Consider the following 23,551-nt stretch of genomic DNA (forward strand, 5'->3'; position numbering starts at 1 on the left):
GGCATGTACAAACATTTCACATAATGGTGGCATTATACATGTCACACCTAATTGCAAAAAACTTGAACTAGCTATTGTGAGAGGAACAGTAAAGAGTGATCACCAAGCACCAGTCTATGAGGACAGTTGTCAGAGGAGGGGCTTTACAGATTCCAACCCCATCTCTATATCACCGATATCTCAGCTAAGAAGAACTACAACTCCCAGCATGCCATGAACATGACTTTCTGAATAGGGGAGGTTGCTGAGAACAAAGGGCAGAGCTGCCACGCAGGACTTGAAAGATTGAACACACATGTGCCAGCTCTTTTCAGCTGGCGTTGGAGTGTACCCTGGTCTCTGCTCAGTCGACATCACCTATGGGTAAGAGACTGCATCCAGCAACTGGCTGACCTATAAATGTTCATTTTCTCTCTCTCACTTTCTTTTTCTCCTTCGGTTCTCCCTTTTCTGTGTAACTGTTTTCAAATCTCTACGTGTGCCCTGCATTCTTAAGGATGTGGGCAAGAACTCACCAACAGGGCCATTCTCTTTTCCCGTTTGCTTTGTTCACCATTAAATGCCAAAATAAAATATGTGGAACTAATTAAATAAACCATAGTATATTACATGCTGGAATACTATGTAGCCATTAAAATAGTATATAAGAAATTACTGTGTATCATTTTATGTAACTTACTATATAGAGTGGTAAAAACAGGAAACAGAACATTATGTTCAGTAGAATGAATTTTTGTTTTAAAATTATACAAAAATAAATATAATTACTTCTACATTTAGAGGTAATTTTTATTTTTCCTTGTTGATGATTTCTATTTTCTAATTTCTTTATAGTAAACATGCATTACTTTTGTAATAAACAAGACAAACTGACGAATAAAAATAGCAACAGACTACAACTGTCCACACCCTAGTACAAGTATAAAATAAACACTCCACGGAGGTGGTGCACATTACAGAGCTCTGAACTATCATGTCACCCCTACCAGTGACCTATCAAACAGTGAGGAAAGGGCAGGTCTGACAGGACGAACTGGAGTAATAATTAGCAAGCTACATGCTTTCCCAGTTACCAAGCACTTTCATGGACATGACCTCATTTGATCTTCACAACTCAGTGAGACAAGCAGAGAAGGCATTATCCCATTTTATGCAGGGAAAACAGACACAGAGCAGGGCCAGTTAAGTGTCATGCCCCAAGCTACAGAACTTAGACTCAAATTGGAATAACTTTATATTCTGATAAGAATTCATTAATAAATAGGGAAACACTGATATTTTACTCGCAGAAGGCAATAATTTGCATGTAAACTTTCCAAAAATAATATTTACAATTATACTAGTATCCCTATTAGTATGCCAGGCCTTGGACATTTCTCAAATCCCAGAACCTCACCTTAGAAATTATACCCCAGGCAACCATTACCTACATAATCACTGAAATTCAAGTAAAATTTAATTGTTCAATTTTCAATTATTTTTTTTTTTACTTTTTGGAACAAAAAAGTATACTGCTTTTTTTATAGTTAGAAAAAGAAAGTAACCATAACTATATTTATAAACACTACAAAGAATAACCTAGAAATTGATATCAAAAGAACTAACTTAATAGTACTTTAAAATACCACCTTTCTGACCAAATCTTTTTTTGGTACATGTGTAGACAACAATCCCACAGTAGCCATATTCAGTGAAGAAAATGACCAACCCCTAACAAGAGTAAAGATAAACATCTTCAGAGCAACATTACTAATAAACTGATCTATACCTGCCGATGAGGTCTTGAAGCATAAGGAACACCTACTTTTATCAACGCTCCCATGACCGTGACAAATAAAAGGTGACAGGAGCTTTTATTAACTGGGCAGTTACTGTGTCAGACTCTGTTACACAAACATAATGTCTTAAAGTAAGCCTATGAGATAATTATCACCCCTTTGGACAGATGAGGAACCTCAGCTGAAAGTAGCCCAAAATTACAGAACTAATTAGGGCTTAAGGGGGGGGGACTGAAATTCTGATATATATTTTATTTGAAAAAAGTCCCAGGCCCTGGCAACTCTCTGGAATACAAATTTTGATTTTTCTCTAGTACTATTCATTTAAAATGCTCTAAGTTCAGACAGAGCAAAACCCCTGCCAGTGGTACATGAAGTGCATGAGCCACATTCTTCATGCAAATAGTGAATGTATCTCAGATTTATATTTTCAATTGTCTTATATGAGTAAATAGGTTAGTGAGTCAATGAAATTGAATACACCAGATGTGTTGATTCATGAAGATAGGGAGCATATCTATGAGCAGGAAAACATTTAAATAACCTTATTACAACTATATTGAGAAATATTACACAACCATTAAAAGATGTTTTAAAAATATTTAATAACATATAAAGTGATAAAATCTGGTTATAAGAGCAAGATACAATTATCCATTTGGTTTAACAAATATTAGAGACGCAGCACCATTATTCTAACATGCTAGGTGTTAGAACTGTAAAATGACGAAGTACAATACCAGGTGCTGAACTACACTCTGTTCTTTACACTTTGCATGGCTAGGACCTTCAGGTTATGTAAATATCAACTTAAATGTCATTTATTGGGAAGATTCCCCTCATCACTTTACCATATCTACTTCTTATTTTGCTTACACTCTTCATTTTTTTCTGTTCCCGTGATTTTTTGTTTGCATCTACTGAGATAATCATGTGGTTTTATCCTTTATACTATTAATAAGATAAATTACATAAATTGGTTCACTGTGCAAACAAGCCCATCCTTTCTTGGACCCATGCCTACAACTAACTTGAATGTTTTCACTCTCCAGTGGTAGGAAGAAAGGCAAGGATGTCTATTCTGGCTACTACTGTTCAACACTGTGCTGGAAACTACAATAAAAAGAAAATAATAGTGGGAAAAAGGTATACTGTTCATCATTGAAGAAAAGAAAAACAAAATAGTACTAAAACAACTTGCAAACTGGGTTCTTTTGCTATGAAGGACATTACTGGGAACACTTGTGAAAAATGAATAAGATAAGAATTAGATGGCAGTAATGCATCAATGTTAATTTCCTGATTTAGATGTTATTGTGGTTTATAGCATAATGTCCTTGTTTACAGGAAAACACCCTGGATTATTCAAGAGTGATAGGGCATCAAATCTGATGGGGAAAATTTGCCTCTATTGTACTTGCAACATTTTTGTAAGTCTGGTATTACTTTAAAGTAATAAAATATAAAAAATAAATGTACTTAACACAATTTAAGTACACAGAGACAAAAGACAAGAACAAATATGTTATGAAAGAATAATACCAATGGTGGATAATCACAGGGAAAAATATTCAACCTGATTAATATAAAGAAAAACAAATTAAGACCACAATAAGAAGACATTCTGTGGTCATTAAATTGAGAAAAGCTAACAGACCGGATATTTCCAAGTTCTGACAGTGATTTGACTTCAAAGATGTTACCAGAAGAATGCAATATGATCCAATAACTTCATAAAACAATTTGACATTATCTCACGTAATTGAACAAGTCCTACAATTCTTTTCTTAGGTATGTCCCAGAATCATTACACATGTTCACCACAGGATACATTTAAAAGAACACTTGACATTTACAGTGCTTGTAAAAGATACACACAGAGATATCAATATTGATATAAATATCTAAAGACATAGATGCACTTTTTTGCTAAAAAAAAAAAAAAGCAAACAAAAACACACAACAAATCCAGATGCCCACCAATTGGGAAATATATGAAATTATGTAATGGCATATTACTCAACAGTGAAATGGACGAACTATAAGCTACATACAACACTATTTTATTTTTAAATAATGAATTAAAAGTTTCAGAAGACGACAGGATGAGTCCATTCTTACAAAAGTACAAAAAAAAGTAAAATTAAATTATTTAAGGACCCATATGATAAAATCAGCATTATTCAAAGGAAAGTAAATGATTAACACAAAACTGAAGAGCATCTGAGGGTCAGAGAGAACAGTGGGACAAAGTCATAAACAAGGAGACAGGCTGAGAGATAGAACCGTTTTAGTAAAGTTTTTTTACACGATGATTGGTGGGTTTTAGGAAATCATTTCAATATTGTGCTACACAACTTAAATGGATGCCCATTTACATAATAAAAACAAACTATTACATATTGTGGCTAATCAGAGTTTACTTTAACAAGAATCTTGTTTTGGTAAGCATCTTAATAATTTACATGCACAGACACATGCTAATGTAATGGCTAGGCAACATAATTTTCCAACAGTCCTTTAAAAAAAAAAAAATTGAAGCAGTATATAGAGAGGTACTTGCCAAAGAACTTGGAAGCAAACTTGTAGATAAAAGCTTATAGCTTGGCCAAAGAATGAGGCTAATTGGTGTGTACCATCAATTTGGTCTCAAAACTAACATAAGTGCTGCTTAATTACAGCAAATTTGCAGAACTTTCTCATGAAGATAGTAATTTTGCAAAAAAAAATACTTAACAAAAGAAATAAACTGAATTCAATATACTTAGATTCTGAATAAATAGTATATTCCTTTAAATATAAACATTTTACCCCATTGGTAATATATGCTAGTGATCTTATATTCACTCTGATGGCTAGAAATGTGATGAAAAAGCCTAACTCATATTAAAGAGTAAAATTTGTTTTCCCAACAAATAATCTCTTGTGTTTCTTATCTGAGCAAACAACTTTAATTCAGTTTTCTCAAAAACCTTGTATTATAAAGAACATATTATCAAGTAATACTACTTCATGCAGCATAGTATTTTAAAATTTAAGTAAATTAGCTATGTTAATAATTTTTTAAACCAAATTTTTTATCAAGTACTGAGTATCAATAATGTGAAAAGTGCTTCTCAACACTGTATGTCATGAACACAGACTGACAATCTGTGTTCTGCATACTATGTGTAATCGCAAACAAGTAAAATAATCTGGTTAGAAGACAGCTTGGACTAATTCTTTGAAAGAAAAGCCACTCAGCATGATAAACCCATGTAAGATATACTGGACTGATTCTTTTTCTTAACTTGAGTCACCACTGAATGAAATGTTTGCAGCACTGACTACAGGCTGCACAACTGTGAGGAACTGGGGTGGGCTTACTGCGTCATGTTACCTAGGGAACAGACAAACTAAATCCACATATTTGTTCCAGTATTTCTTTATTTAATTTAAAACTTCAACAAGGTTGGGGCTTCAAAAATGAAGCACTAATTCGGGCTTTCCCTGGTGGCACAGCAGATTGGAGTGCAGCACTGCGAAGCTGGTCACAACTACCTTAGTCCGAGTTTGATTCCAGGTCCCGGAGGTGAGCCACATGGTGAGGCAGACCTCTCCTGTCTTGCCCACTGCTCCCCTCAGCAGTGTACTTCGTTAATCGGCTTGTTCTGCTTCCCATCCTGTCTCTGGTGAATTATCTCACTGCCCCTGTACCTCTGGTCTGTATCACAGTTGTGTATGCATAAATAAATAAAAATCTTAAAAAAAAAAAAAGCACCAATTCAAAGAACAAGTATTTTAACAAGCAATTTTTGAAACTGGAGTAGATTGCTCAGTTTCTAAATGCTTCTTTGAAATCCTGTATTTTAAAATTGCTTCCAATTTTTCCCTCTATTTGTGTAATGGAACATAAGCTATTACACCCACCTAATGCTTTATTTCTCTATCTCCTATTCTTTCATTATTGCTATTTTTTCGATTGACAATCTTTTAAAAATCATTGCTTATTATTAATGGTCAATGCCATCCGTTAAAAATATATATATTGATCTGTCTTTAAGAAGTATTTATATATCCAATACTTTACTTGACATTCTCATTTGATGTCTATAAATTGTTTATGTGACATCTCGAATTTAACATGTCAATAACTGAGTCCCTGTTCTTTCTAATCTCAGATAATATCAACCCTACTCTTTTAATTGTTAAGGTCAAAAACCTGGCTGCCATCCTAAGTGCTTCTCTACCCCTCACAGCCCACATTTAATTTATCAGTGAATCTTGAGGGTTACACCTTGGGGGTATGTAGAATACCCACAACTTCCCAAAGTCCTATTCAAGTGACCATCACCTTTACTGGATTACTACAATAGCCTCCTAACTGGCATCTTTGTTTCTTAATCTAGCACCCCTTTTTCTCCATTTAATATAATGGCCAACTAATTCTGTGAAAATGTATTTGGTCACTCCTCTGTTCAAAACTGTCCAGTGGCTTTTCCCTCTGACCTCACTTCCTGTGACTTGCTCTTACAGTAAGCCCCATCCAATGTCTCCCCCATGATTGCATTTCTAGCTCCCACATCAACACAGCCTTTACTGAAGTCATCTGCTAGGTGAGCTCTTCTTCCCTACACTAATTTAAAATTCCATGCTCCCTTTGCCTGAGATACACTCTGCTTCTATGCTCTCCTCTCTGTTTCAAATTTTCTTTAGCACTTGTTAATTAGATACCATGAAATTGAAATGGAAGATAAATAATTGTAATTTATTTGCATTTACCTAATTTACTTATCTCACCAATAAAATGCAAGCCTCAAAGGAGCAGTAATTGTTTTCCCTTTTGTTCATTACTCTATTCTCAGGGCCTAGAATAAAATAACTGGGATAGAAAAGCAATAAATACATATCAAATGAATGGAGGCATGCTTGTCTATACTTTGGAATCTTATAAAAGAATGTTTGCAGAAAATAACTGCGGTCTTCCCTGGCTTTAAAAGACACTGCGGTGGTCCTCCAAAGACATAAGTGCTTGTTCATTACTTGCTGGAATGATACACATCTTCCTCCCGTAGAAGGTGAATCCTGAATAGGTCAAGACACTTCAGAAAATAATGTTTACTCTGCCAATAATGGGTTTAAACAGCAGCAGATGATGTTAACTAGGCCAATGATGCCTACTATGAAATGTTTTTCCCCACTTAAAATGTAGCATGGAAAGGCTGACTAGGAAGAGTGGCACAACCAAAGCACTCAGGATGGCAGAGCAGAATAATGAAAAACATGTGGCTCCTCCATGACATCATTATGAAAATTAAATAGGCACCCATATTCCAAAATTCCTACTGGGTAAGATGATCTACCCTTGCTGTTTAAGCTATTTAAAATAGTAAGGTCTTCTATTTCATGTCTTAGTTATAACAAACTGCCAAATGTTTAGTTTCCTACAATGTTTAGTTTCGAACTAAAATGAAGACGGATATTAGGTGCCATCTCTTTTTCTGTATTTTTCCATTCTTAGAACACATGCCATATGACAATAAACATGATCTCTTAATATAAGTCATATTTTCTCATAGGTAAGCAATGATCTCTTAATATAAGTCGTATTTTCTCATAAGTAAGCACTTTCTCATAGAGGAAGCAATGTGCTTGCTCTTTATTAACAAGTAGAAAAAGAAACATGACAAGACAAGCACAAAGGCACTCCAAATATAGGACTTCAGAACAAGACTCAATTAATAAAGTTAACTCTAACCTGCAATCTGCCTAAACAGGATTTGCAGAACAAGTAATGTTCATCCAAAGAAAGGAAGAAGAGAGCAAGTTAGGAGGAAAGAAGGGTGGTTTGGAGGTCCTAAGGCCAAATAAAATAAGGAATTGATGAATTAAATAAAATAATTGTTTCTGATATGTGGGCATACACAAATGCTGCAAGGCAGTGTGGGGGCGGTGGGGAGGGGGGAGAGGACACATTCCTTAGTCTGTATGTTCCCCCTTCATCCTTAAAGCAATCCTAGGTTGGAGGGCAGCGAGGCTGTGGGTCGGTGATGGGTTGAGCATCGAAGGGCTAAAAAATATCAGACTCTGACATCTTTAGTAACAAGAGCAACTATAACTCTCCAAAACAATAACTCTTCAAGATTTCAGTATATCAACCTAACAAATCATAGTGCCTCATTCTGAAAATCTTATAACCTCAAAATTAAGTGTAAAACCATCATGGAATCATCAAAAAAAATGGATGTCGTCTTAGTTCATTTGGGCTACTGCTACAGAATACCATGGACTGGGTGGCTTATGAACAAGGTTTATTTCTTAGTTTTGAAGTCTGAGAAATCCAAGACTAATGTGTAGGTAGATGTAGTATCTAGTGAGATTCTGGATTTTTTTTTTTTAGAGATTTATTTATTTATTCATATAGAGCTGGGGTACAGGCCAGAGATGCGGTGGGTGAGAGGATTCACCAGAGACAGAGAGGGGAGCAGAACAGGAAGACTGACGAAGTACACTGCTGAGGGGAGCAGCGGGTGGGTCAGGAGAGGTCTGCCTCGCCATGTGGATCTCCTCCGGGGTAGGCGGAAATCGAACTCATGCGGAAGTGGCTTAAGCTTCTCAATGTTGTGCTTTAACCTGCTGCGCTATCAGGGAGGGCCCGAGATTCTGGATTTTTTTCTAAACTTTAGATGGCAGAACCGGAAAGGGATGTCTTCTGCGCCTTTTCTTTTTTTTTTTTATAAGAGTACTAGTCAGTCCATTATTAGGATTCTGTCTTTGTGACCTAATCATATCCCACAGATCTCACCATTACTTCGAACACCAGCACCTTGAGGAGAGGAATTTCAATACATGATTTCTGGGAAGACAGAAACATTCAGACCATAGTAAATGTAATGCTGTTTAGACTACCAGAGATTTAGTATTTTATCTTAACATAAGTCAACTGAATAAGTATTATAAAAATGAGAAGAGTATCTATCCTAAATTCCACATTAACCATTACATTATAAAAAAGCACCATAATTGCATAAGTACTCAAGACTCTGTCTAAAAGGGTATTTATGAAACAACAAGAACAGCGAGAAGTTTTCATGAACTATGTATGGGAACTGCATGAGAGCTTGTATGGTTTAATTCCTTTAACTCTCCAAACAACCCTAGAAAATTAACCTCATTTTGCAGCCTTGGAAGATAAGATGATCAGCCCAAAGTCAACAGCAAAAGGCAGAATTAGGATTCACACTGACTGAAAACCACAGATGATAATGTCTCAAACCCAGTCAAGTTCAGTCCATTGGCTTTTGTAAACACTGCTTTGACTCAAGTGTGATTTCCTCAAGATATTTAAGAAACTTTACATATACTGCTGCTGTATTTTTTCTGATGACATTTTCTGGAATGCAGGTTTCAAAAATAACTATTAGGAGGAGGGTTACCTTTAACTAGAGAGCAAATATCAGTTAATGACAACAGTGTGAGGTCATCTATTATCTCATATGATCATTATGTAACTTTACGGATGAAGAAATTATGATGCAGAGTGGTAGAGTGACTTGTTCAAAGTCATACAGCAGGTAAGAGACAAGTGTGGAATTCAAACTCAGGTCAGTGTGCTTCCATAATGTAGCCTACAAACCACAACATGGCAAAGTCCCCAAAGTACTAGGTCAATCACCTTGGTCAGCTGTCTCTTGATCACTGCAGGGAAAACGAACAGATTTTTGTTGTTGTTGTTTTAAGATTTATTTATTTATTTATGCATACAGAATTGGGGTACAGGCCAGAAGTGCAGGGGCAATGAGAGGATTCACCAGAGACAGAGCAGGGAGCAGAACAAGCATATTGATGAAGTACCCTGCTGAGGGATGCAGCAGGCAAGACAGGAGAGGTCTGCTGTGCCATGTGGGTCACCTCCCTGGCCGGGAATCAAACTCATGCTGAAATGGCTTTAGCTTCTTTTAGTGATATGTTTTAACTTGCTGGACCACCAGGGAAGGCCTAACAGTCTGTTTTTAAGTCTGTGCTTAGAGCTGCGTCAAATATACAAACATGGCTACTAGTCCTTGCAGCTCCAGAAGCCTCTTTAAATATACACTCCCAAGGCAGACTAGCTTCTAGCAATTTCTATTAACAAATTCACCAATACATTGTTTTGCTACTACTAGGATAACACTTGGAATTTTCCTTACTTGGCCTGTTAAAATCTTTTTGCAGGAAAATCTCTAGACTTTTTTAACTATCAAAACGCTAAGGAAATGGTGATACTTTAAAATAAATCTTGACCCAGTAAGAACTGGCACAAGGCCTTTTATTTTCTTGCAGTCAGCAAAACTAGAAACCTAAAAGATTCAGTGAAAGAGTGAATTTTGAAATATCTGCATATATGATGAGTAACTTCACAAATATGTTACACCGAAAACTTTTTAAACGGGGTATGTGGCCCAAAATCACTTTTAAAACCTAAAACTGCTATAAAATAACAGAAAAATCAAATCCATGTGAGGTTTTACTAATTGTTTTCTTTAAAAATTATTTTCCCTAAGGGGAAAAATAAATTAGCATTAATATCGGCCTTTAGGCAGTTTCAAACATTCAGAAGCCAATTTAATCACCCAACAAAAATAAATAAGTGTGTATTGGAAGAACAGAGTAGGAAGAAGTGCAAAAAACTGGGTCAGGAGGTGGCAGATGTCTAACTGGTTCAAATTTGAAAAGAGTTCAAAAGCATAGGCCAAGGTTCGTGAAAACCATTAAGTATAAGCAAAAAGAGAAAAATGCAAATGTGTGGTAGAGAATATAAAAGGGTGTAACTGTGGTCATCTGAAAACTTTTTCCTTTCTCTTAAAAAAAATATATTAGAATTCCCTGTTGATACAAGGATGACAATGATCATTATTTCCTTACTTACTTTGCATATTATTCCTGAGGTGAAGGGTGTGTACTCATTTTATAGATCAGGAAACTGAGGCTCAGATTTAATGATTTGCTAGCGGTCCACGGAGAGTCATGACTGAAATGTAAACCTTATGACTAAGACCAGCCTTTTCCACACAATTGTATTAAACTGTGTCCATGAAGGTACTGTTTTTTGTGTCATTCACAAGAGGTAAAAGACAAATAGGTTATTTGAGTTAAATTTTTTTTTTTCTTTCTGAGGTGACAATGGTTTACAAAACTATATATAATACAGAGCTATACAACCACACCTCTTCAAATGCATGTTCCCACACTACACCCATCACACTGATACCTGCAAGGCTAAGTATTTTTTATAAAACAAACTAAAGAACTATGTCAGCCTTCTCTTAGTTGAGAAAACATGATTCCTTCCATCCCTAATACATATATTCCTTTAAAATACAAGTTTACAAGCCTATGACAAGTGATCATGTTAAACTTACTAAAAACAAGTCTAAATGCTTGAACCTGAAAATTTCAAACATTTCAAAAATATACATTTTACAAAATGTTGCTATATAAAGATCAGTATGGTAATCTCCATTTTATATTAAGGTAGCCAAAATGAAGAGGATTATATTATTGTAAAAGTCTTTTTATAGAGTAATAAAATAGCATTGTGTGGTCACCAGATAAGGCTTAAATTGTGACCTTCTAACAAATAATGTAATGATGTGATTCAATCTTAACAGAAACTCATGGGTGTATGTCAATAAAATGAAAAGCCTATGCTTTTAAACTTTTTTCTTATCTCCTGAAGTTACTGTGAAAAAAGCAAATTAGTATGAATTCAGTATTAATACAAACTCAATGCACATATTTTAATACCCTGTCAAGATAACCTTAATAACATTCATTATCAGGTAATGTTAATTTCTATTAAAATCATGGATCTTCAGAACTCTTGTCTGTAACATAAAAAAGAAAAATAAGCCATGAATCAAAGTTTAGTCAACATTTAAAATAAAGGCTATTTTCTGAACTTTATGCCCTAGGTTATAATGTAGGGGATCTGTCTATAGACTGTCTAAACACATCTGGGTGACCCACAGGTTAACTTCCCAACCTACTTAGTTGTCAAAAAGAATATTATCCAAGTTGCAAATCATATTGTATGTAATAATATTTAGAAACCACAACCATTGTCTCCTCTTTAGAAATTCGGTGTCTGTTCTCTTTCTGAGTCACCAATATTTAAATAACATGATCATAAGGTTCTGCATTTTTCAGGGCCGACTTTTAAGTGCAACACTATTCATTGTTTCAGAGGCTAGTTCTATGAAACTCCTTTCCTCTCTGAACTTCAACCTATTTCTGTTTTTGAAATAATTTACAGCCACCCTACACACACACACACACACACACACCCACCCAGATATACACAAAACACAGTTTTGGTTTTTTGGGGGGTAAACAAAAAAGCTACTGCAGTAGCTCTCTTAACCATTAAGTACTAAAGAGAAAAAAATAAACCAAAATTTATAACATTTTCTGTTAGAATGAAAATTATTTTCAAATAGTCACACATATGGTTGTCTGTCAATATGTGTTGAATATATAAAGGCATAATAAAAAACAGAATCTTATAAATAGCCTTGCAGGAAAGTCTTTGCTGAAATCCTCCAAAAAAACTACCTGCTTTGTAATGAAATAAACATATATTATCTACACTAGGGTAGCACATACTATTATTTATGATTATATTTTTATACTATTTTAAAAAATAGGGGCCCGGGCCCTCCCTGGTGGTGCAGTGGGTTAAAGCACTGCACTGAGAATCTAAAGCCACTTCCACATGAGTTCGATCCCCGCCTGCCCCGGAGGTGACCACATGGCGTGGCAGACCTCTCCTGACCCGCCCGCTGCTCCCCTCAGCAGTGTACTTCGTCAATCTGCCTGTTCTGCTTCCCACTCTGTCCCTGGTGAATCCTCTCACCCTCCGCATCTCTGGTCTGTACCCCAGTTCTGTACAAATAAATAAATAAATCTTTAAAAAAAAAAAAAAAAATAGGGGCCCTCCTTGGTGGTGCACGGGGTTAAAGCACAGTACTACCAAGCTATCTGCAGTTCGATCCCCAGTCAGAGAGGTGACACATGGTGCAGCAGACCTCATCTATCCTACCCTCTGCTCCCCTCATCAGTGTGTTTTAGTCAGTCTGCCTGTTCTGATCCCTACTCTGTCTCTGGTGAGTCCTCTCACCATGCCTGCAATCTCTGGTCTGTACCACAGTTCTGTATGCATAAATAAATATTTTTTTTTTTTTAAATTGAAGTTGTCAAACTGCTTAACATGGAACTTCCCTATGACCCAGCAATTCCACTCCTAGGTATCTACCCAAAAGACACAAAAACACCGATACAAAAAGATATCTGCACCCCATGCTTATTGCTGCTTTATTTACATTTGGAAAACATGGAAGCAGCACAAATGCCTAAAAGTAGATGACTGGATTAAAAAGATGTGGTACATATACACAATGGAATGAATATTACTCAGCAACCAAAATAAAAGAAACACATGTCTTTTGCAGCAACATGGATGGAGCTGGAAAAGATCATGCTTAGTGAGATAAGCCAGAAATAAAAAGAAAAATACCGAATGGTTTTGCTCATTGCAGGAGTATAATGGACCAGGCGAGAAAAATAATAAGAATAATGAACAACCATATACCAGAGACATTTTGTGGGGGCGGAGTGGGGAGTGGGGAATGGGATCAAAAACGGGGGAGGGGGGGGAGAAGTGCACTGGACTATGGTGATGGCACACGGGTGACTCGGTGATGGGAAACACATGGGGATTACAATTGAGATGGAAAAAAAAAGTACAAAATGATGTAAAAATAAACTATTATATTATAAAAAAAATTGAGGTTGATTTATAATAGCTGTGTATGATTCAGAGTTAGTCTAAGTTCATACCGCTTTAGATATGTTACCACACCATGACCTATTTCTTTTTAATTACACTATTTTTTTCCACAAGATAGTAGAATTATACCCTATGTTAAAAACAATTTCAAAGTTTACAGAAAATTGGAGAAAAATAAGTATTTCATAATAAACTCTTATTAAAAAATACACTGATATTTTGTAAACATCCTTAAAATTACTCTAAGTATCTATCATGTACTAAAGTTAGATATATATGTAACTCCACAAATCAGTAATTCATTTCCTGTGTTTATTAAATTCATCAGAAACTAATGCTTATTTCTACTGAAGTATACAAAGAAGTTCATATCATTCCTATTTAGAGCCCGAAACTAGAAATATTGATATATTCAACACCCATTTATAGCACAAGGGACAAATGATGAAATGGTCATACAATGAAATAGAAATGATGAGAGAGGGGGACGATTATACACAGGGGTGACTCACAAACATAATGTCGACCCAAAAAATACGACACAGAAGAGTTCATACTGCATGATTCCAATTGTTAAAAGTTTAAAAACAGACTTAACTAACCCATGGTAGAAGACTGGTTTCTGCTGGGTAGAGGCAGTATTGACTAGGCAGTATTGACAGATTTCTAAGGAAGACGTTAAATATGGAGGCTATGCTTCATTAAGAATCCTCAAAAAAGCAAGGAAGAATGTGTATTTGACTCTATAAAGTTATATGTGAGGGTAAATTTTTTTAAAATAGTTTTTCTAACAAAAAAAGGATTGACATTGAATTATTTTCCAAAGAATTACTTCCAACCAATTTCTATCCTGAATTTACCTGAGAATCTTTCTACTTAACCCAGCAGCTAAACTTAATTTCTTTGTATTTTTTTAACAACAACAACAACAACAAAAAACCAAACCAGTTCCATTCTATTCAAACATAGTCTTAATTTTGTGATTACATGATAAATCTCCATAAATGGGTAACTCAAAACAGCTTTATAAGAACAACTGTCATCTTTATAATTAATACATATAAGCCATTTGAATGTTTACTTCTTTAAATATTTAATTATAATATTGTAATCATTAATTCTTATTTTCATTTAAAAAAATAACCTTCAAATTCAGATTTTCTGATTGTATCATTACTTTCACTGATGAAGTATTAAGTACTAAAACTTAAATTTAATAGTTGATGATTCATTTACAAATTCTTTCACAATTCTACTTATGTTTATTTAAAGTTCTTATTTGCTATTGCCCACCCCCATAACTAACAGGAGGGAAGAAAATACTGCTTTGCCAATACTAAATGATCTCAAACACAGAGTTTCTGATTTAAAAGCTCAATATAATGTACTATGAAAATATAAGACTATATTCTTTGAATTCTAAATATTCATACTGCTTGACAAGTGATTACATTAAAAAAAATAAAGCTGACCTTTGTTATCTCATGTGATTATAAATCATAATTATCTAGTCACAGAAGTATATATTCAAACATGTTATTTACAACTTTAACAAATACATTATTTTGCTAAATTATTTATGTGTCCTTACTTCATCTATTTCTATTCCAAACAAATCAGCCAGTAAGGGGGGTATAACAGTAGATTCTAAGAACAAAATCTTGGATATGGCTGAGGGTACTGTCTTTACTGTTGGCTTTTGACTTTGACCAAATCAGCTGGTGCAAACACATGGGACCTTGGGGTTGCAATGACAAAAATGGAGCAAATGATTTTCTCAAATTATGAGCTTATCCTACCTGCCAAATAATGTATCACAAGTCCTGAGTCTCAGGGTCTCTAAGTAATGAATTACTATGCCGCAACTATCTAACCATATGTGATAATGCAAAGAAGGAATTTGTACACTGATGTTTAGTGGCAAAGTCAGACGGCCTCGCTCACTATACTCATCAATCCTTACGAAGACTCACGGCAGTTCAGCTGGTAGTGGCCCCTATATACTAGTAGACAGGGCTAACAAAGGCAGGAAGGATTTAAGACTGGCTGATTTTTAAATGTACTTCATATTCTCCCAAATAAACCAGAAATTCTTATCTCATTTCTGAATCAAAACATTCTTTGCAATAGTGCAATACTGAAAAGGCAAGATATAAACACTCTGTATTTTTAAAATAGACAAAAGTAGTTCCATCTAAATATCTTATTTATAAAACATCCAGAATTTACAAACACTGAAATACATTCCTCTTTTCTGTTACAAGTGTCAAACTACTACTGTATCAATATCAAAACTTAAAGAAAAATAAACAACAAAATAGTGTATAATAATGTTCCTTTCTTATAATTGTAAAGGTTTAATTAACTATGCTTTTAAAAATGGAGAAATGAGACAAAATACAGTACCTTCTGGATGTGTTTCTCCCAAATGTTAAAATAGTGAGTCTTGAAAACAGAGTTCTGAAATGGCTCACAATCCAAACACTCCCTGAAAATTAAGAGAAATAAGAGTTACTTCAAGTGCATCTTACCTTAAAGAATTTTGACAGCATGATTTACAACAGAATCTTAAGTAGAAAATAAAATAAAGCATCTCAATAAAACAACAGAAAAGACTCATTGCAAACAAAATGTTCTTAATCATACATGCTTTCCTTGGGCATAGCTGTTGACTACAGCCAATGGAAAAATTTGCACTATGAAAACATTTGCCAAAATATACTACATATCTGCTCTGTACTACATAAACATTATCTCCTCTTCTCAAGGATGTGAGCAAGTTTCTTTAATGATGAAGAGGAATTCTCATGAAGGATTCTGAGAAAAGTATTAGAATGTATCTAGTAGTCAACAACGCATATACACCTTACATATTTTTTCTAGATCAGTAAGAACAAAAAAAATATTAAACTCAGAATGAGAGTCATCCCTGATATAGAATGACATCAACATATGACAAAGTTTACACTTTCAGTAACAAAAAAGTTTTTGGCAACATGAGACACAGTCTATATATTACTACTGTGATGGCTGAGGTTTAATATTGATCAAGAGGCCAACAGAAAGTAAAGCTGGTTGGTGATAAGGAAGTAGGAATTCACTACAGCAGCACCCCATTTAAATCAGTCATTATATTACATCTGCTTTACATTTCCAGAATTCTCAATTCCTACTACCATAGCCTATGACCAAGTTTTCAAGAATTCACAACATAGTCCAAAAGTGAATCCATAAATCTGAAATTTAACCTCCCCAAATTAAGTAACTGTTTTTCATTACCAATTCATTTTACCAGTACCCATTATTCTCCTTCAAACTGTACAAAGGTATCAAATTTCTTTGATTGATGCTTCCTCAATATCCTAGTGAAGCAGACTCTTCTTGAACCACTATGCCTCTCTATCATTTTCTCTGTAGCTTACATATTATTATTCTCCCTGTAATTGTGAGACATTCATTTACTGTTGACTCCCTCAATACTTAGTAGGGTGCAAGGCACAAAGCCAATGTGCAGTGAATACCTGCTCAATGATTCAATGAATCTTAGAGCATTTATCTACTAATACACCACAGTGAAGTAAAAATAACACCATGAGGGGCCTCCCTGGTGGCGAAGCAGGTTAAAGCACAGCACTAAGAAGCTAAAGCCACTTCAGCATGAGTTTGATTCCAGCCCCGGAGGTGATCCACATGGCCCAGCAGACCTCTCCTGGCCTGCCTGCTGCTCTCCTCAGCGGTATACTTGGTCAGTCAGTCTGTTCTGTTTCCCACTCTGTCTCTGGTGAATCCTCTCACTGCCCCTACACCTCTGGCCTGCATCCCAGTTCTGTATGCATAAATAAATAAATCTTTAAAAAAAAATTCTGAAAATGGAAAATGTCTAGGATGTTTTTAAAAAATAATAATAATAATAATAATAATACCATGAACGTAGAGGTAGAGATGTAAATAACTGCAATGAAGAATACTTGTCTTTCTTTAGTGACATTATACATACTCTCAATCTGTCATCAGCAAGACTCTTATATCTATGGCAATGCTATTGAGATGTTAGGGGAAGGATGTCCTGAACAAATTCTACAGATAGAGGGTTTGTGGATTCTACCCCTACCCCAAGCACTGGAACTACAAATCCCAGCAACACCAAAGGGAGAACTGCTGGGACCTTACGGTGGAGTTAAGCAGAGATGTTTGGATATAAAACCAACGGTGGGCTTTGGGGCTCTCGTGGCCTCATGGCTAGCTCGTCTCCTGGTATTTTGCTGGCTGTCAGCATGTTTTTGGGATTCCAGGTCAGCAGAACCGATAGGACATATTAACCAACTTATTTCTGTCTCTCTTTCCCTGAGTTATTCTTTTCCCTTTCTCCTGTAAATAAACCCATTCTTAGCCTTTTTGTGTATGCCTGCAGTTGAATGTTGCAAGTCCCTTTAATCGCATGGCTGAGGATCCAGTCAGGCCACCCAATTACAGTGGGTTGCCTTGTAACACAGACAGTGCCATTTTGTGCAGCTAGTCTCCTTTCTGCCCAAGTGAACTAGGACTCTAGTCCTGCTGTCTGTGGTCCTGCACTAACTGCTACAGTCACTAACCATTCACACAAATCCTTTAGATACTTTTAGTAGTGGCTCATAGCTGTGCTCCATCAGCAGCAGGGAAAGTCACCCACACCTGTAAATCAAAGATACCTAGAATCATGACTGTGTAAGACCGTACCCCAAATTTCAGAATTAGTTAAAAAACATTGCCTTCCAATAGAATTATAACTACTAGCACAAACAAACGTAGAAGAAACCTCCTTGTGATAAAAAAGCATTATCATTCCCTAATATGACACTACCTTTTCAGCAGCTAAATAAAAACATTACCAAATCATTTTATGTAATAAAATCTAACCTTATTTCAACCTTCCTCACAAAGCAAACAAATCTCTCTATCCAATAAGGTTCCATCTGAACTATGTAAGATGATAAGCAATACCTTAATTGCATTCATTTACATGACTTTGAAACTATTCTGGGCTGAAGTCACTGACTGCAAGGTCACAGAATACAAAAAAGTAAAATGTACGCATTTACCAAGGAAAAATGATCCACTTAGATGGTGGAGTAGCATTTTCTTTCTCCCTCATAAGGAATGACCACATGCTTAATGGGATCAACAGGTGCAGACATCTCAGGATGAAATACAGAATACCACATACACACGCGGATTTTACTGATAAATGTATATATATATATATATGTGTGTGTGTGTGTGTGATATGTATTGAAGTGTGTAAGTTCACGATATATTATGGTTTTCTTGTTAAATTTAATTTGATTGAATTGAGGCAAAGAGCAATTCTATGCCTTAAAAACAATTAAAATCAAAACATAAAATAGGGCTTTTTGTATTATATTATAAAAATTTCTAACAACTAAAATCAGGTTACTATGTTATAATGATTTTAGAACAAGAATTGTAAAACCAACATGCTAATTATTTTAAGACTTTCTGCTTTCAGTTTTTTCTAAACTAAAGAATCATACATTCGTCTAATTTGTTTAAAAGAGCGGCCCTTACATGTCTCAAACAATTAATACCACATCAGTAAAAGAAAGAAAATGCAATAGGCTGACAGAAATTTACTGACAGTAATTTAGATTATAGGAGACAGGTGGTTCTTCAGAACCTGAGAATGTATCAAAACACAGAAAAACAAGTTAAAATACTATAAAATATTCCTCATTAGTTTAAAGTTCTAACACAACTAGACATTATTAGCATTTTAGCTTACTGTATAAAAGAGAAGAAAACACAAAGATTAGAATCTAGAGTATTTTAAAAATATTTATTACATGGGCAAGTGTAAAATTGCTTTAGGTTTAATATAACTTCACCAGAAGATTCATTTAAGAAGTTTCTGTCCACTGAATTAGATCAATTAGATCTCCCACAATGAATTTACTGCCCAAGCAGTTTTATACTACTCTAGCAAGTCTTCTGCAATTTAGAAATGATTGCATGAAAGAGAAGCAAATTTTGTTTACAAAACTTAGGTTTTCACTTCTCTATGTGGAAGGGGGCAAGACTTCTTAGAATTAAATTTTTATTGAGGTAATTGGTTCACAATACCACATATTATTCAAAAAAACAGGATCACACCTCTTAGATGTATGGTAATACACCATATCTATCTCAAGACACCCACTGACTTTTTTCCCTGTAAATTTGTTTTCAGAGCCAAATCATTTCAATTATGCCACTCTATAAAGAACTGTTTAAGTACGATATTCCTAAGTAAATCCCATTACCAGGATGTCACTTGGTGCTTTCTAAATTAGAAATAAAGTACTCAATTTCTATATGTAAGTTACGGGGTTAAAGAAAAATGCACACACACATATATTTAAAGTACCAGCTACTTTAGTACTTCAGTGATCCATTATTAATTTTCAGTTATCATATCTTCTCTCAATATTTAAATTTTTGTTCTAAAAGAAAAAATCTGGGCTCTAGCATAATATATATATTCTGTATAAATGTGTAACAGGAAATTCAAGGTTTACATTCTTTGACAGGTATAAAAGCACTAGGACCAATCAGAATCTTCTCATATTGTTTCCAGTGTCCTTGATTATATTTTCATTTGTCTCAAATCTCACACTGAAGATAATTTTCTGATTAAGATTATAACATTTTGTTACTTCTCAAACGCTTCCCTTTATAAATTCATAAGGTTATGGAAAGCTTTATTTACTTTCTTAAAGTTCACTGATTATAACCACAATATTTAAAAAGTTCTTTTTCACCCACATAAAAGTTGGATTTTCCTTCCCTTGATCATGGAGAATATGTTAATGTTCAATGTCATTTTTATAACCACAATCTAGCCTTTGTGTACAATGGAATACAACCTTGAACTGAAAATGAACTATTTTAATGGCATCCGTCTTACAGCTCTCAAAGCTTAAGAAAGAAATAAGTCTGAGTCTAGGTTTAGACTTCATCTTAACAACATGCATCAATCTCAGGTGAGCAAGGTAAATCCTGCTCGTAAAGCAAGAGTGCACACACACGCACACACACACCCCTGCACCTTCACATCTCTCTTCATTTTTTCTTTTCCTGTTACTCTTCCATAGGAGGTCAGTGAACAAAATACTATACTTATTTAAATGAAGATAAACTATACAGCAGTCTGAAATGAGTGGCCTAAATAAAGAAACTTAGCAATTCATTCATATGTAAGAGCAAATTCTCTAACTGAGAGAGCTGCTCAAATAATACCTGAAAAAGAAAATGTGACTCAAACTGTAAGGAACAGGCTAAAAACACTCCCCAAAGCCAAGGACCTACATACAGCACACCATACCCCCATATGAAACATCTGCCACAGAATATGCTAATTCACAATGCCAGCTAGGAAATATTTTTCTATCTCACCTGTTCCCCCACCCATTTGCATTTCACTCCATAAAGAGCAGTTATCCCCCATTATAAAACAGTTGACGGTTAAAACAATGAGCCAACTAAGAAAGTACAATATTCTATAACTGACATTTACTGCATTGGCCTTGGACTTCTAATCTTTACCAGACGGGCACACAAATCAATCCATCAGCTCATAAAGGTGTGCTTTTTTAACCTCTAAAACAGATGGGATTGGCCAGAAGTGTCTGGCATGTCAAACTGCTAATCACTGCTGCCCTTTGCACAAAATAACCCACTTAAGTTGAGGCATGGTTGCACTGTAACCGACATTAGTCTGTGGGAAACCCATTTAACTGTCACACACTCCTGCCACTCCTGCTCTCCCTTAATTAAGCCTAATGCCTTATGCTTTGACCTTTTGTTCTAGCCTATTAACCCTATCTAGTACAAGTTCAATTATGTTAAACTAAAAACTTTGCTGTAAAATATTAAATGCCAACCTCAAAAAATCATAAGGGACATCCTCCTCGCCCTTAGCTCTCTGCACCCTGTACTCAATGCATGGGGCAGTAAAACCTCACTTTTGAAGTGATACTGATTCTTACAGACTCAAGATGAATCAAATTACTGCCCTAGTTCACCATCCTTGTATTAGAAAGGAAACTGAGGCCAGAAAACATTAAGTGACTCACCCACTAGTTCCAGCAGAACCACACTGCAACCTATCTAATCTTTGGCTCAAATAATTCTTTATTTTGTGTCTCTGATTAATAGCTAAGCCACCAGGTAGTGTGTTAAAGATACTAATATTTTCACCACAAATTATTACCTTTCACCACCCTCTGGAATACACTACACAAAGCAAAGGCCTAAAGCAAAATAAATGGATATGCCAACAGAGTTTAGAAGTAATTTTTCATTCCTCCCAATATCAAAATTTCCTAGCACTTCTCTACTTCATTGTTTTATTTTTTAAAGTAACAATGGTCACAACACTCACAAGGTAATATTCACCAAATACAATGCTTTTCTTCCCTGATGCTCCTTTAAATATTGAAGAGAATAAGTGATGTAAGCCACAAAAAACAATTATAGCTTGATACTTCTCCTCAAAGGACAAATCCACAGGTGGTTATCTTTTGAAAACGTTTTTTACAAACCCACAGATATATGTACACACCCACATATTGTTCACAATTACCAGAATCTCTGAAAACAAAATCAAAAAACTTTACAATTCACTGAAAAATAAGATCAACTGTCATCCAAACTAACATGTTACCACTACAGGGGCATGTTAATGACAGGTGATAGTAACATATGCCACTAGTTTTCAGTCCATTTATTTCATACAACTGAAAAATTGTTTTACTATTTTCACTGTGTCACATAAAACCACCTAGAGATTAATAATATGCAACAAAATCTGGATTTTTATCCATGATTCATAAGAAAATGCAATGTAAAGTTGTCAAAAGATTTAAAATCATATTTTATTTTATTCTTTTTGTTGACTGCCCAAAGACTTAGTTTTAACAGTCTTTATATTAACTAATATTACCATTTTTGCCTTTAGCAACCTGGGATCTCACAGGTTACACAATATGCCAATAAATGGAACATACAATTTTCAAAAATCATTTAGATTTTGCTAAAATGATGAATGAACCCAATGACAGAATTTACTACTTAGGAGTAAAAGGCAAATGGTAAAAGAGCTAAAACATAAAGAAAAAGTGTCCATATTGTTAGAGTGATGCCTTCAAAAATATCATTTCTTGGCATTAACAGAAAAGCACAGAAATAGATGTTTAAAATGCAAAACACTTGAATAGATCGGTAGTCAAAGCTAAAACACACATTTGTAGCAGGCACAATTACCAGTAATCTAATAATTATAGAGGCCCACTCCCCTTTTTAATCTCAAAATACAAATGTTAATTTTTTAATTTAAAAATGTTTTTGGTTTTTGTGATAAATATAAAATATTATAATTTCAGTTTCAATATGAAAACTATCAATGAGATACTTAGCAGTTTCTTTATATTAAACCTTTGAAATCCAGGACATTTACAAACCTATCATTTTGGCTAGCCAGTGGCTACCATATTAATTGGTACAGGTTTTGGCTAAGATAGTTATTTTATTTGGGATTTTTTTAAAGATTTATTTTAATTTATTTATGAACACAAGAATTGGGGTGCAGGCCAGAGTTACAGAGGGTGAGAGGATTCATCAGAGACAGAGAAGGAAGCAGAACAGGTGGATATACTGAAATACACTGCTGAGGGGAGCAGCGGGCAAGACAGGAGAGGTCTGCTGCACCATGTGGCTGGCGACTTAACTCACGCTGCAGTGGCTGGCAATAGCTTAATAGTTCTGAGACTTAACACCTTGCTACATCAGGGAGCCCAAATAATGTTTTAAATGAGACATCACACCTCAGTAACAAGACTCAGTTCATGAGATAGAAATTATGTTTATATCTTTATAAAGGAATACTATAATAGGAATTTCACAATAATGTATAGAATATATTGAATGACACTAA

The 23,551-nt window shown here is 35.0% G+C and overlaps 1 protein-coding gene across 3 annotated transcripts in view; it reads right to left on the bottom strand.

Annotated features, from left to right (window-relative positions):
- NRIP1 (nuclear receptor interacting protein 1) overlaps positions 1-23,551 on the bottom strand; it is an 81,379-nt gene that overhangs the window by 45,133 nt on the left and 12,695 nt on the right. For 2 of the 3 annotated variants that reach the window (XM_004675299.2, XM_012732949.1), the window contains exon 1: positions 5,319-5,386. The gene's annotated coding sequence lies outside the window, so the exon portion shown is untranslated. Of the gene's footprint in view, positions 1-5,318; positions 5,387-15,990; positions 16,073-23,551 lie in introns of those variants that run through there. The other variant, XM_012732944.1, reaches the window with a different exon arrangement.

The sequence above is a fragment of the Condylura cristata genome, unplaced genomic scaffold, assembly GCF_000260355.1.
Source record: "Condylura cristata isolate star-nosed mole 26May11 unplaced genomic scaffold, ConCri1.0 scaffold00003, whole genome shotgun sequence".
Taxonomy (NCBI): Eukaryota; Metazoa; Chordata; class Mammalia; order Eulipotyphla; family Talpidae; genus Condylura; species Condylura cristata.